General features: G+C 38.3%; 1 protein-coding gene across 1 annotated transcript in view; it reads right to left on the bottom strand.

Annotated features, from left to right (window-relative positions):
• Window positions 1-3,722, bottom strand: part of wscd2 (WSC domain containing 2) — a 49,239-nt gene extending 45,517 nt beyond the window's left edge. Inside the window, exon 1 of the mRNA XM_005794993.3 lies at window positions 3,109-3,722. The gene's annotated coding sequence lies outside the window, so the exon portion shown is untranslated. The remainder of the gene's footprint in view (window positions 1-3,108) is intronic.
• Window positions 3,723-12,202: the final 8,480 nt, after the last annotated feature.

The raw sequence follows: 12,202 nt of genomic DNA, 5'->3' as shown, positions 1-12,202 counted from the left end.
ATATATTAAGAATCAGTCCACCCATCAAACCCACATACAGTTTCTGCTGCATGGCCATCATTTTACTGTAATGACCTGCAAAAGTTACGCCCACTGTAATTTCTGTCAGTTCCCCCGGTGATCGTCAAAAGATCGGGGAGCCACTGGACATGATTCACCGCACGTCCCTGAGAGGACGGCCGAGAGGGATGCAGAACTAAGCAGCGGAGAATTTCAAAGCCTTCCCGCTCTGCACTACGCCAATACACAACGGGCTCCATATCAGAGCCACTCTTAGGTTCTCCTCTGCAGCAAAAGCTAATCTCAAAAATACAACATTACAAGGTGCAAAAGAAATGCTGTAACCTCAAAGAATCTAATCTTTGTAGAACATTTAAGATTCCTTTTTAGTGCCAGAGGGGTCCTGGGGTTAAAAAAGCATCTACCTTGACTCTGATTATTCTCTGCATCAACCACAGCAGTGGGAACAGCATCATGCATTGAAACGAGTGAACAAACATGAATTTCAGCTGTTGGCTTTTTTCCCCGATGTCTGTCTTTGCTGCCTCAGGGAAGAGAAAGCTTTCAGGACATTACAGCAGCTGCTAGTAAAACCATGTGATGTATTTTTTATGACAGAGCTTTCACACGTTTCTCTTGAATAGCTGAAACCATATTCATACTAAAACATGACATAAATGCTCATTAGGTCTTTATGGGATTAAAAATGGGTTTAGCGAAGTTCATGGCATTGATCAGTTCAGCTTGTTCTGGATTCAGGATCTGTGAGCCGGCCGTGGTCGCGTCCCCTCTGCCATAACAAGAGGTCTGTCGGGCTCTGTGCTTTTTATTTACTGTCATGGCAAGTGCTGAAATAGCAGCAGCATGAGCAATTAGTGTCATTCATGAATTGATTTAACCACACTGTGATCAATCCAAAGAACCACAAGGCTCCTCTTCTTCCTCCTCTTCAGCGCTTTCCAGTGAGAGGTGGCTCAATTCAGTGATGTATAATACAACAAGGTCACTGCAAACAAGGTGAGACAGTGGAGATGCTCCCTCAGAATGATTACAACTGCATCATCATTGCTTGAGTTTGTTCTTTGTAAAGTTTTTCTGACAGATACTCAAATGCATGTTGTATTCTGCTGAGGTTAGCTCCACAATAAATGAAAGACTTACTGCATGCTGTTTCATGCAGCGAGTCTTGAGGTGAAAATCTGAAAATAAAGATGCACAAATCCCAGCGACGCTGTTGTTCAAAAAAAAAAAAAAAACAGAAGGGGTTTTTTTCTGCTGTATCTTCTACTATATTAGCACCGTCCTGTGTGTGTCTACTACAGGTTATTTTAAAATAAGAGAGGCAGATATAGCATGTCCTGTCTGTATAGTTTGCACTTATCAGTGCACAAAATATTATTATTATCAACATACAGGAACATCTTTAAAAAAAAAAAAAAACAGAATATTGTGTAAAAGAGTAATTTTTCTTGCCAGTTATCTCAGAAAGTAAAACTCATTTTATATAGACTCACTAAACTTAGATAGTTTTATGTGTTATTATAATTTTTGAAACACTGAAGTTTGCGCTTTCTTTACCTATAAAAATAATCATTAAACCTGCAAAACAAATGAAAACCTGAAATTTTTCAATCTGTATAAAATGACTGTATTACTTTGTGAGATGATTGGCAAGAAATATTGCAATTTTATGCATTATTCTAGTTTTCTGAGATGAACTTGTTTGTGTGTGAATTAATAATGATGTAGAGGAATGTTTGGCATCAAGGTGGTGCATTTGTTAGTGCTGTTGCCTTGCAGCAAGAACAACCGGGTGCAAATCCCAGCTTATTTTTGTGCATATAGTTTGTACATTTTCTCCTTGTTTCTTGGGGTTCATTCACCCCAGGGAACACCAGCATCCTCTCACAGTCCAAAGACATTCATGCTGGGTTAATCATCCACTCCACATCACCCTTAAATGTAAGCGTAAGAGGCCACGGTGGTCTGTCCTGTGTGTCTACTGGCAACCAGCTCCAGTATATCCAACTGTTGCAGTCTGGGCAAAAATACATACACATTTTCTTATTTTTCTTTTTGCATTTCATTTTGTAAAATATAACATATGGTTTCAGTTGTCAGCATGGTATGTTGCATTTTATTATGCAGTTGCAACAATTACTGTTACAAACAGCTGACAACAAAAAAGAATAGAGCTTATTTTCAAATACAATTTTGGAGTAGTGGAGCCATTGACATAGCCCTTTCCCAACAATCATAGTTACTCATGTGGCCCATTGGGAAAATTTAGTGGCCACCTCTGTCCACCAAACCATCAATCATGAACAAGACATGGAGGAATTTACACTTCTACTTTTGGGGCAGAGGCTCAGCGAGGACCTGGATGGAGCAGTGCACCTTTTTTTTGTTGTTTGTTTAATTAGCTACATCTGTACTCTTCAGTTGTAAATAACTGGAGTTGCAAGTGTTTGCAGCTGTTAGATTTTTGGGTCAGCAGCTGAAAGGTTCTGAAGCCACACACTACAAAACAGGCTCAGCACAGGTTGAACTCGGCCAGTGTGAATTGCAGCTGTGGTTAAAAATTAGCAGGAGGTCTCTAATGAAATTCTAGCATCTTCACACGTGGGGGCCCCGGGTGACAAAGGGGTCCACCAAGCATGCATTCAGTTTGACTTAAGCCTCTTCACAGGCCAACAAACAAGTCAAACAAGAAAAAGCAAAGACGTAGAAACAGCTGTCACAAACTAACAGAAATCTCATTTTTGTATATAAGTCAGCTAATGCAGCTGTTATGTTGTAACTGCTTGCAACATGACCTGGAATCTAATTAGTCGGAACAAAACAAGCAGCGATTTCTTCCCCATTACACTAGGGCAGCATTAGTGCTGCAAACTAATATGTGGGGTTTTGACGTTTTCCGCCACTTGTTTATTCCAGAAGTGTTCTTGTTCAATCAGGAACCAGCAGGACTCCTGCAGCACAGATCCAACCAGTGCTGCCGTTGCAGTTTTCACTACTGTGTGAGCTGCTGCTGCTGGTGCTGCAGCAGATATCTGTGATTCAGGTGTTAATCAAATTAAGAGATAACATGAGTACTGCTCTTCTTACCTCAGCCTGGGTGAAGCCTCAGCAGATGGTGTGGCTGTTCTTGCAGGAAGGAACTCAGCTGAGGACGGTCATCTGTCAGGCTCAGTTATGATGTTTCACCTCCAGAGTAAACAACTCCTGTGTCTGCCGTGCTTCCGTCCGCAGACTGCAGAGGTTAGTTGGTGGATCCCGTTAGCTCGTACGGTCTCTCTGCGCTGGTTCTGCAATGAGCTTCAGTCTATATACCGCGGATAACCCGCTGCACGCTGCTATGTGTCGCTCAGAGAGACAAGGAGAAGTGTTAATGGCTCCCAGCGCTGGCTCCGACTCCTTCCTCTTACAATCACTGCTGTAATCTGTTTAAGTCGAAGCTTGGATGCGATTTAAGCGGTGGGTCGACCTGTCTTGTTTTTTCTTCTTCTTTTTTGTCGGCTGTCCGATGAGCAGACAGCTTCATGCTGCAGGGAGGCAGCGCCGCACCGTGCGCCCTGCGCTCCCACATGGACCAACAGCACTGCCTGCTGTACTTAAAGCGACACAGCAGATATTTCTTCTTACCGGGCAAAGCAGGTAAACCTCATCAGCCAGGTCAGGGCCGGCCCGAAGGTTTATGAGGCCCTGCAGAATTACGTTTGGGGGCCGAGTTAGATGATTGGAAGTGGGATTTAAAGATTACTCTAATTAATTGACTATACCAAATAAATTTAAAATCAGAAATTTTTAATCACCTGTCGTGTCTATCAATTCTAATGCACTTTTAAAGACAATAAACAAACATGGATGCTTAGTACAAAGTATTAAAATCAGACTGTGCATGTGATTAACGCCTGAATTCAGTAACTGAGCAGTGAGTTAAAAAATTCAGTGTTGTCACTGTGTGAGGGTGTGGTAGTTTTGGCCTTCACATGCAGAGAAGCTGTTAAATAAAACTTAATGAGGCAAGTTCAGGCAAAAAAGGTTAACACTTACTGATCAGAATATAGAATAGAACAAAATAGAATAGAATAGAATTCCAATGTGTTTTCCTCTAACTCAAGAATAGTAAAGATTTGTTAACAGATAGAAATTTAATATAACATAAAATAGACATGTAAACAACATGCATTTAAGAAATAAATGTTTACAAATTCAGAATCCAGCTGAAATTAGCAGAATATCTTTTTTATTATATTATAGAGAGGTTAGGTCTTGTATGGATCCATTTAATTTTTTAGTCCTGTGAGAATTCAAATTCTCACAGGACTTCTTGCTATTTTAGTCTAATTGAGCAATTATAGATTGTTTGTTGGTGAGCAATATCTCAATTTGTGTTTCTACATGAATTTCTTATTTTCATGCACTAATGTTTAATAAATGATTCAAATGTTTCCCAAGCAACTGAACACAGAACCACTTGTGTCTAAAGATTTTATCCTTTCAGACATATTTTTCACTACAAGTTCTTCTCTTAAGGTTGAACTCACCTGCTGTTTCTTGTTCAGTTTTCAATCAATTCTCTATGTTTTCTTATGTCATTTATATCTATTGCTATCTCTCTTTTCTTCTTAGACATAATGCTATAATCTTGGTCTGTCAATTTATATAGTATCCAGTAGGGATTTCCCAATCACAATAAAGTTTTGAAGTGCTAACATTGTAATAGTTTTGCTCTCTTCTTTGCATCTCAATCAATCAATCAATCAATATCAGATATTTGAATGCTTAAAAAAAATCTTACCTCTAAAGGAAGCATGCAGAAGGTAAAAGTATAAAAACAAAAAGATCAAAAAACTGTAAACTTTCAACATAAGACATAAAGGACATAAGAAGACATAAGAAAAATTACACTGTACAGCATGCTCAAATGAAATAATTGTTTAATTGAGTTGGATAATTTGAAGAATAAAAGAAAATATAACATTTGCATGTATATTTAAGCATAAAATAAAATCAGAAATACAAAGGAGAAAAAAATAAGTTATTTGAAAAGGCATTTGTAGTGCACCACTCTGAGGCTACATGCAGAAATGAAATGATGTAAATGTCAAAAACCTTCCTGATATGAGGTTTCTGAATATAAACTAATCATATTCAAGCTCACCCTTTCGGTCATGTCGAGATTCGCTCAGTTGGTTTTCAATTTTTCCTGCTTGACTCTCTGATTTTAATCCTTTATGCATCGCTCCTCTCAAACCCACCTCCAGATGTTTAGCCATGTGTGGCTCTGTTCTACACAGGATTTCTGCTTAAACCGGGATGATCATCTGCTCTGCTTAACAGCAGTGTTTAGTGTGTAAACCGTGTTTAGACAGTTTTATTACATTGTTCCTTACCAATTCTGCTGCCTAAACATACATTTGTTCAAAGTCTTGCTATCAATACTCACCTGGATTTAGCCCTGTACTTTGACTGGGCCATTCTGCATGAATCTGCTTTGATGCAACTAATTTCATTGTAGATCTTGCTTTATGGGGTTGTAGTCCTTATGGTAGTGGAACCTGCACTTTAGTCTGAAGTCTTTTGCAGTATGTTTTATACTGAGGCTTTTCTCTATCCGTCATTCTCGCCAACCTCGGATCGGTTTTCCTGTCACTGCTGATGAGAACTATCCCCATAGTATCATGCTGCCAATATTTTTCACTGCAGGGATAATGTGCTCACGCTGATGATCAGGGTTGTTTGCTATGTGACCCCTACCCAGCCTGCAATGAACTGAAAATAGGACTTTTTATGTCTTTTTGTCCACAGTGACTTTTGTGACTGAAGGCAGGATGTGTAGAGTGCCTCCACTGATAGTTCAACTATCAGCAGATTTTCTGCTGAACTTCAGAGTTAAAATGGGCTTTGAGTAAATGGGTTTCCCTGATATATAGACTTCATAGTTTGTCAGGTTAGTTTGGCAGCCACCTCTTGTTGGGTTAAAATTTTTATACTGAGGATAAATTAAACATGGATGGACTCCATTAGTGGATGTTACTTAGGGGCATTAGGATAAAGGCATTTGAAACAAATACACACCACACTTTAAATTTTTATTTGTAAAAAAAAAAAAAAGTGAATACCCTTCTTAGTTGTTGTTCCACTTCACATTTATGTGCTACATTGAGTCGATCAAATCACATGAAATCTCAACAAGACACCTTAAAGTTTGTGGTAACAAAGCCAAAAACTTCAAGTGGTATGAATACTGTTTTCCAGGACAGTGTTTTTCTCTTTGCATTACCACCGGTTATTTGGACAAGCTACTTAGTTATTAAAAGTTTTTTGCTGGCTTGTCCTTGAGGCATAACACGCTGACTCAACACTGATGACTCCTCATACTTCAGCAGCATCAATTCACGGGCTGCTGTCGCCAGCAGCGCTGTCATATACAATTATCTCCTCTACATGGTGACTCAGCTGCACACTTCTACTTTTAAAATCACCAGCAAGCAGCAGTGGTATTACTCATGCTGAATCAGGCAGGGAGAGCACGGGACAGTGGCCAAAAACACACTGAAGAACCCACTCCGAAATTTGAGCAGGGTAAATTGGATTTTGCTGCATCGATTTGGTAAACAACTCAACCGGATGTTACAAAAGGATTCACAATCCCTCTTCTATTTTTCATGTGCTATTAAATGATAAACGAACATACAAGAGGCGACAAATCATGCAGTGAAAGTGAGAAAGCTAAAGGCCGTAGTCGCAGCAAGTATGCTCTGTGAGTTTGGCTTTCATGTAGCTCACTGGTTTATCTCGCCCTCAAAAGCAGAGCACAGAACTAAATAGAGGATAATGGGCTCGTTGTGTAAAATCTCTTCTCTCTCGTGGGGATACGTTGGCAGTGAACTGAAATGGGGGGAGCATTAACAAAAACATATTCTGACCATGTTTTCTTATTTCTACATCTTTCAAACAGATCTGAGTCCAGAGAGCAAGAAGTAAACAAGTATGCAGTGATATTAATGTCTTTGTTTCCTTCATGATTAAGTTAAATATTTATTAATACAAAACAACAACACACATCTCAAGAAAGAAATTGCCTTTTCAAATATTTAGTGGGCTTAGACTCGCAATGTGAAATTCTTGTGAAAGTTTCTCCCATGAGACCCGTCTCACTCCCTGTGCCAAAACAAAGAGCATCGTGAGAAACATAACGCAGCTACAGTTTGGAAAATCTTTTAAAGTCGGTCATTTTCATCTGCAATACGTATGCATAACCTTTCTCACAAAGCTTTCTAACTCGAGACACAGAGAGAAGAACAGTTTCTGTTAGCCGAACCCTGCAAACAGAAACCTCATACTGATTTCAAAAGTCATCCTTGTCTGCTCTGAAAGGTTTTCAGTTTCAGGATTATTCATAAACATAAACATAAGGGAAACCAAGTGACAAAGTCAGACCAAACATTGTGTTGGTTTCAAGGGGGTTTTGAGTGACTAAAACTGAACGTCAGTACAATCTCCAGCCTGCTGGAATCACTGAACTGTTAAGACTGTAGCTAGAGCACATCATGTTGGTAATATTAGACATGAATAATAAATGTAATCACATGTAATGTAACCCTTATGTTTTGGGTATTGGTCTAACAGATATGGAGAGGTAATATAACTTTTGTCAGTACTGAAAAATGCAAGGAAAATTAACGAACAATAATAATGTTTTTGTAAAATGTAATTGAAAAACATTTTTTGGAGAACAAATTAGGGAACCCCTACATTTATTCCCAACATAAATGATCTAAAACGTTATACAGGTGTATCACATCAGGTTAACATGTAGAGAATGGGAACAAGAGAAGAATTATACCATATATCAGAATGCTTGAGGAAAATATATCAAAATCTGTAGAAAAACTACAGAATACTGAACCCTGGACCGTGCAACACAAGAGCAATCCAAAGCATACCACTAAGTTCACCAAGGACTGGCTGACAATGATAAAATGGAAGAAACTGACTTAAAACAGGCAATATTAATTTCAAACAACTCACTGCTGAAAGTGATCAATTATTATGTAGATGGCAAAAACAGAGGTCTCACTGAACTAATTTCAACCAATGAGGATGAAACTCATGCTGAAGGGTTATGTTGATGTGATTTATTCCTCAGCACTAAAACACATTTTTGTTTTTTTTGTTCATTTCTGTTAAATAAGTAAAATAAGGCTAATTGTTGTTGTTTAGATTTAATTCAACTGCTTTCCACAGATGAATAAAACAAGTTTAGACCTCCATATGAGAGCATTTATGTTAAAAGAACTGAATATCTTGTGAGATTGTTGTGTTTTTTTTTTACAGGCAAAGTATGATGTTTGAAGAAAACACTGGAATCCAAACATAATTCAGAAAGAGCATATCTGAGAGACTAAAATGCAGAAGGGGATAATAATGTGAAGCAGCTGCCTCTTGAATGTTTTCCCTTGTGCAGAAAAACAGAATCAAGACTTGGCTCTCCTTCAGCTCTGACCTAAATAAAACACACCTCCAGAAATCTGACGGAGTGAAACTTTACTGGGTTAAACCTGAAAGAAATCTTTCACCCACCTGTCATGAAAACTTGCTAATCTGCCGCGCCTGTTGTGCTGTAATGTGTGGAGACAGATTTCACCATATCAACTCAGGAAGTGGTTTATAGTTCGATTGTTTTTATAAAAATTAAAGGTCAAGAAAAACTGGAGGGAGAAAATTACTGTGGAGGAGAGAGAAAAGAAAAGAGGAGAAGCTTTCAGAGGGATCCGTAAAGATTGTATAAGCAGCTGCTGAGGAGACACAGAATGAGCTTCAAAAGAAGATCAGCTAAGGTTCGGTAGTGAAGGTAAGATAGGATGAGTACAGAATGTAAACCATTTCAATGGCGGATTGAAGGCGGTGAGGTTCATAGAAGAGGCTCAAGGCAGCAAAATTCGATGTAATCAATCATTTATGTCATTCTCAGCTGCAGTGGTATCTATGAATGTTACAAGCCGTCGCCTTTTTGTTTTGGTTGCCACTGAGAAGTTGTAAGTTGGCGTGCACTCGCAGGTGGCTGATTTGCTTTCCTAAATATGTGGCTGCATGTTCTGGGTTAGCTGCCGGCTGCGGTCTCAAAGATGAAGCTTGTAGGTCAACCCTCTGCCAGATGCTGTCATGTCTGAAGATGCTAGATTATTTACCTCTTGTTTGCCTAAAACAGGATGTGGCCCTGTTTGTGACCCCAATTTCACATGACCTTCTTGCTTCCTTGTTTGTGTACCAAGTCAAATATATGATTTAATGAGGACAACGATGTTTTTTTAATCGCTTGCTTTTAGTAGAAAATAATTAATTAAAAATCGTAATAGACAAGTGCAGGAAGAATCCAGTTTGCAGTTATGTGTGCTGGTGCCAATGCTACGACTACAACAGCTGGAGTCAAATTCAAATTGGAATGTGGCATGCATGTGGAAACTGTAGGTGCACCTTTTCTATTAAAAAATACAACAAACAAACAGCAAATTATCTGAAAACATGTGAAGAACCAGAACTGATCAAGAAAATAAACCAGTTTATTATTTAGGTTCATAAAAAAATTATTGATAACCTGACTAAAAGAACTGTAGGTAACAAGCACGTTTATGTGTATAGAAAAAAATGAGCGACACAAAAAGACTAACTAGTCTTCAATAAGACAATTGTCATTGTAATTTTCAGCTGTAAAAGCTTTGTATATCAGATCTGTGTTGTTAGTTATTTCCTTCCTGGTGGCCTTTAGAACATATTGGTGATCCGTGATGGGAATACCAGTGACGTGTCTCCAATATGTGTGACATTCATGGATTATGTGCACACGTACAAACGCATGCTCTCTGGAATATTTTCCCATTGATCTTAAAACTGAAATAACAGAATCAATGAATGTAGCTGCCGAGCAGCGTGTTTGACCTTTCAGCTAAAACACACTTGCCTCCCACTCAGCAGGAAGCATTTTGAATTCAGATGAAATTACATAAGACTTTTTTTCCTGCTTCATTTTTGACTAATTTGAGTGTGTATCTAAGTGCTTTGTACAGTCTTAAAAGTTGGATTTTGAGCCCTAGTCGAAAGATAAAGGGATCCAACTCTTGGTTGTTAATGTCTATTTCTGGATTGTCTCTCCAACTAGCTCTGTTGTAGTGACTGAAAAAGCCCTTTTATGCTTCAGAAAAAGTGTTTTCAAATTAATTATCTGCTGATTATTTGTTTGTTTCATACATTATTAGGATTTCTTGATATGTATAATTTATTTGGCCATTAAACGTGAACATCTGTAATTGTTTCACTTGTCATTTGATTATGCTCAGCCCAATAGGGGTCCCTCTTTAAGATTTTGAGCACAGACCCCATGAAAGGCTGTGAACACAAGAGATTCTTGCAGATTAAATGCAACCCAAAGCCATCTCAACACTCTGTGCTGTAAACTTCATTTTTGGGGGCATAATAATATTGTTTCAGCTCTTTCAACACAATCAGAAAACCATGGCCATTTTAGTCTTTCAGGTTCCTTTTCTCCTTTCTTAGGTATTTCTTTACTTCCTTGTGAAATTAGTTTTTGTGTTTGTTCTGCTTTCATGTTCCCTAAATATATATTTTATTTTAATCATATTCTTAATTTATTCTCTCTTTGTAGTTGTTTTTGTGTTGGTTTGGAGCCATTTTGTCATAATTTTTCATTTATTATCCCATTTTTTCCTTTCTTTTTGGTAGGTGCGCCTCTTGTTTGTGGTTTTCAACATAAAAATCTCTTCAATTAAAGGTGAATTTCATTCTGCTGTGAGTTTCCCATTGACAAAATATTTGGTTTCCTGTTCCCCAAGAAGATGGATTGCAAAACCAGTCCTCCACATACATGAACTGTTTTGCAAACAGTAAGAAATGTTGGTGAAAACAAAGGATACTTTATGAACATGAAGTATTTATTAAATGATTACTGTATTTGTCTCATCTTTCCCTTGTGATTTTTGAGCAGTGTCTGCAATGGGCAATTTTTAAATTTAAAAACAGGATTTTTTTGTCTCAGACTGAATGCTGAGGGCAGCATGTCGCATTGAGATGATATTACATTAAACAAGTAACGGTGTGAAGGTAAAACATGTTTGAGTTCAAAACAGAGAAAGAAACTGATTTTAAGAATTGGAGCAAGATCCGTTGTGGTGGCACCAACCATTTATGAAACCTTATGACGGCTGCTGGTTTTAATAATTCAGCAGGTTCATTAAAACTACCAAAGAAACATTTTGCATTATTTATAAGACTCACTAAATTTATTAGAGATATGTATAAGTCATGACATTTTTCTTTTTAAAGGATTTGACTCGAAACTAGTACACAGAGGTGAGTCTTTACAAACTAAATGAGGTTTCACAGCCACAAAACATGTTTAGCTGGGTCGGCTGAGGCTGTGAAATCAACCACACACTCAAACTCATTATTCAAGGTGCGTCTCAATGTCGCCGCTGCAACACCAAACAGTGTTACTAAAGACCTGAATCTTTCACTTCCTCTAAAAAGATAATGATTATTTTATTGAGCTTTATTTGATCCCTTTGACTCTGCTTCCTGTCACGTCCCATCAGATGCATCTGATGATTTATTCTCAGCTCAGATCTGTCTACTACTGGTAAAAAAATAAAAATAAAAGAAAAACAGGTCTCATTTTCATGTGTGTGTGTGTGTGTGTGTGCGTGTGTGTGTGTGTGTGTGTGTGCGTGTGCGTGTGTGTGTGTGTGTGTGTGTGTGTGTGTGTTTGCGTGAGTGCATGATTATTCATTTCATCAATATATAGGTGGGGAGAAACCTTATATTAATAATAAATAATATATAGCTGATATTAATAGACTTGAGATCCATAAGAACAATAGAGTAACATAAAAAAATCTTTAATTGAACACCACACTTTCTCATTTTGAAAAGCACTGTGTAAAAACTGAAGCTTGCAGCAGTGTAAAGCATATTATCATGAGACGCCAGAGCTGTGGAGCGGTGAGTGACAAATCATGCCTCCCTGTCTGGAAAACCAATAAATTGTTCTGGGTTTGGTGGTTCCCAGGACAACAGCCCTTACCTGGCTGCATTGTGTCGAGTGTAAAGTTTGGCACAGAGGGGTTTATGGTGTGGCGCTGTTGGGGTGTGTGTTTGCGTGTGACTCTGCGTTGTCCTG

Source organism: Xiphophorus maculatus, chromosome 12, assembly GCF_002775205.1.
Source record: "Xiphophorus maculatus strain JP 163 A chromosome 12, X_maculatus-5.0-male, whole genome shotgun sequence".
Lineage (NCBI taxonomy): Eukaryota > Metazoa > Chordata > Actinopteri > Cyprinodontiformes > Poeciliidae > Xiphophorus > Xiphophorus maculatus.
Note: the sequence above shows the minus strand (reverse complement) of the source record. Positions and strands in the feature narration are given on the sequence as shown.